Source organism: Macrobrachium nipponense, chromosome 13 (assembly GCF_015104395.2).
Source record: "Macrobrachium nipponense isolate FS-2020 chromosome 13, ASM1510439v2, whole genome shotgun sequence".
Lineage (NCBI taxonomy): Eukaryota > Metazoa > Arthropoda > Malacostraca > Decapoda > Palaemonidae > Macrobrachium > Macrobrachium nipponense.
In genome coordinates this window covers 34,978,861-34,982,186 of record NC_087206.1, presented here as the reverse complement: position 1 = coordinate 34,982,186, position 3,326 = coordinate 34,978,861, and the positions used below count along the sequence as shown (strand labels likewise).

Here is a 3,326-nt window from a genome sequence, read left to right as displayed (position 1 = left end):
GTCAAACGGAGAGAAGGCAGCAAAGGCTCTGTTTTTCTCTGCCGGGGATCGGGAGACGATGGTCAGAGCCTCCAGGAAATAGGGCATCGTGAAGTCAATCACGCTTTCTCGGATACCTAATAAAAATAAAAAATAAATGAAATATATAAATAAAATAAATAAAATAAGAATAATTTGCCAAATTGAAAAATTCCATGAGAATGGTTCCTTTGACGCACGTTCACTGGACATGAATCATTACATAACTTGAGGTATCATTAATTCTGAAGTAAAAGAAAAGCTTGTGAACACGAGTCAAGATAGAATTCAGATGGAAATGGAGCATGTCTTCAGTAACAAACGGATAAAAAATTCTTTGAAGTCGTTTTCACAAAAACAAGTAACTGAAACTTCTAAAACTCTCGGGGAGTCACCCGATAACGGCAATGAGTCGTAACGGGTTAACAATATTAACATGCCAAGTATATATATATATATATATATATATATTTATATATATATATATATATATATATATATATAGTATATATATATATACACACACATATATATATATAATATATATATATATATAATATATATATATATATATATATATATATATTTATATATATCAAAGACTACATACCAAGCTAATAGTGACTGCAATCAACTTGACTGTCATTGATTGAGAACGCGAAGAAGGTTGAATGTATGGCAACGTCCCTTCCATGTGAAACACTGAATGAGGTCAAAGGAACTTGCAACACATCTCAGCAGTCTGGTGCAAACAGCAAAGGATCGTAAGGATACCCAGAAACCAGCGGTGCCAACAAAGTCAAGGTCATCTAGTGAAGAGGTGGTTATAAACAAAAGGGCCACTTTGCAATCGGTACTGGTGTTCACTCACCGGTGATAGTGATTTCGCAGATGGCGAAATGAGCGTTTCTTCTGGCCACTTCCCCGATCATACCAGTGATTGTACCGTCTGGGAGAGGACCGCCCCATTTACCGTCTGCTGGCTTTATGACTCTGTACCTGTTCGAGACAAGAAATCCGTTTACTTACTCGAGCTTCCTTAAATGATATATGGTTGTATAATTCCATTAACAGTACGCACGCGCACGCACACATATATACATATATATATATATATATATATATATATATATATATATATATATATATAGATAGATATATATACTGTATTATATAAATACACACGCACATATACATACATACCATACACATATATATATATATATATATATATATTATATATATATATATATATATATATATATATCATGTTCGTTTGTTCAGGGTTACCGGAGAGAATAGAATATAGAATTTTGGCCGGATGCCAAGCGCTGAAAGGGAAATTGACATAAACGTTTGAAAGCTTTAACAGAAGGAAAACCTCACTGTTGCACTCGGAAACGACTGTTAGCGAGGGTGGAAAGTCGGATGGAAGAAAGAATGTGAACAGAATCAGTACAGTAAAATGAATGAAGGAGGCGGGAGCTAGTGGCCGAAGGGACGCTTAATTAATGCCCACAGCGCACCATGTGAGGTGCACTGACGGAACTAACCCCCTTCGGGAAGGGTCATCCGAGTTCCGTTCCCACGAATCTCTTGTCTCCTTTTTCACCAAAACAGAAATTTGTTTTCAACTGAGAGCAAAGTTTGTCGAAAAGGTATTAAAAGATGCCGGACGAAATAGTAAATGGCACTTTACACTAATAACAGACTAGAGAAGAGACTTTCAAGCAATGAACGTTATTAGACAATGGACAAAACATAAATATAAAACAATGGAAAAAAACAGTACTCCAAAACATTGGTTTTTAATTCTGATTAGCAGCACTATCCATCGCGATGATTAAGCTTCTAAATACAGTAATTGAGGTCTCTCTCAGCAAAGGATGAGACTATCAAGAGGAATCATCTAGTCTGCGAACAAAAGGTGGCGTGACTGACGCTTAAGGTCATTCTGTTCTTACTCTTATTCCTATCGTTGGTGGCGGCAAAGTTGGATCTACGTATGAGGCTACCCAATTTAATCATTCAAATTTCAGCTGCAAAAGAAAACAGAAAAATGGTGTGTTATTTAAAACCATTTCATATGATTTATAGTGTCGTAACAAATAAAAAACAGAGAGAGAGAGAGAGAGAGACTTACGTAAAATTCAAAACGGATCCGAGAGCACTTATCACGCTGACGTCAATTCCGGAATCAGCAACGTAGGTCCCGTTGTCGAATTCTCTCATTTCAACAAACGGACTGTCGTTATTGGCAGTTACGGTCAGTTTTCGACCTCCGAAGTCCGAATACACGGCATCTAGATCACGAAAGATTTCGCCGGTCCAAGTTTCCAGCTTTCGTGACGAAAGTTTCCAAGTCTCAGCCTCAAAAAATCTGTTTTGGATGAAGGTGAAATGTTACAAACTTACAACCCTTCCCCTCTCCGCTGCAGATCTCCACCATAGATGAACATGAATCCAGTCACTCAATTGAAATACAGGTAGTAAATTGTTCTTTCTCTGTTATTAAAGAGATTGGTCTCTGTTGCATATATGGATTGTATTATTTCATTCGTGACCTCAGATTTTCCATGTAAAGGTCACAAAAGGAAAATCTTTATTAACGTAAATACGCATGAGAAAACCTAGTTTTTCCTAATTCCTTCTTCAAAACATTACCTAGTCTGTCCATTCTTGTCTATGTACGAAGTGAAAAGTTTGAAGGAGTTTCCATTGGGATGAATGATTATTAGGAGAACCTGAAAATAAAAAAATAAAAAAAAAGTTTTTTTCTTAAATTTTTGTTAGGTAGGGATTAAGAAGCGATCAATTCGGGTTATTTATTCCAGAAATGCATTACAAAACTATGAGTGAATATTCGACTCACAGCTGACCCTTCTCGGATGAATTTTCGAAGGACTTCTGCAATTTCCTCCTCTGTTACGAAGATGATCCACCAGTTCCATGTGCTCTCTAGATTCTTCGCTGATATCTGTGGATATAGAGTATTCTCCAAATATCATATAGAGTAATGATGAGTTTGGGTTACTTGTAAAAAATCATTTTCGCAGGAAGGTAAAACACCACTGGCAGTTTTTTTTCTTCCCGGCGAGTTTAATATTCAGTTTCCGCTGCAAACATGTTGAGAATGCAGGGTTTGGGTTAGGATAATTGGTCAATGAAACCTTTTGGAAAGAAATTCTCCGAAATAAGAATCACATAAAAAAATCGTCAGGAAAACAACAGTTTAATTAACCTACCATCCTAATCAAACCTGACAAGAATCCTACATCTACCATGGAAGGGTTGGATTTTCACAGTAG

General features: G+C 36.5%; 1 long non-coding RNA gene across 1 annotated transcript; it reads right to left on the bottom strand.

Annotated features, from left to right (window-relative positions):
* Window positions 1-2,392, bottom strand: LOC135225451 (uncharacterized). The gene is made up of 3 exons (XR_010316966.1): window positions 2,162-2,392; window positions 890-1,017; window positions 1-116 (listed from the first exon to the last, which is right to left on the bottom strand). It is a non-coding gene; the product is annotated as an uncharacterized LOC135225451 (long non-coding RNA).
* Between the last annotated feature and the right edge of the window lie 934 nt (window positions 2,393-3,326).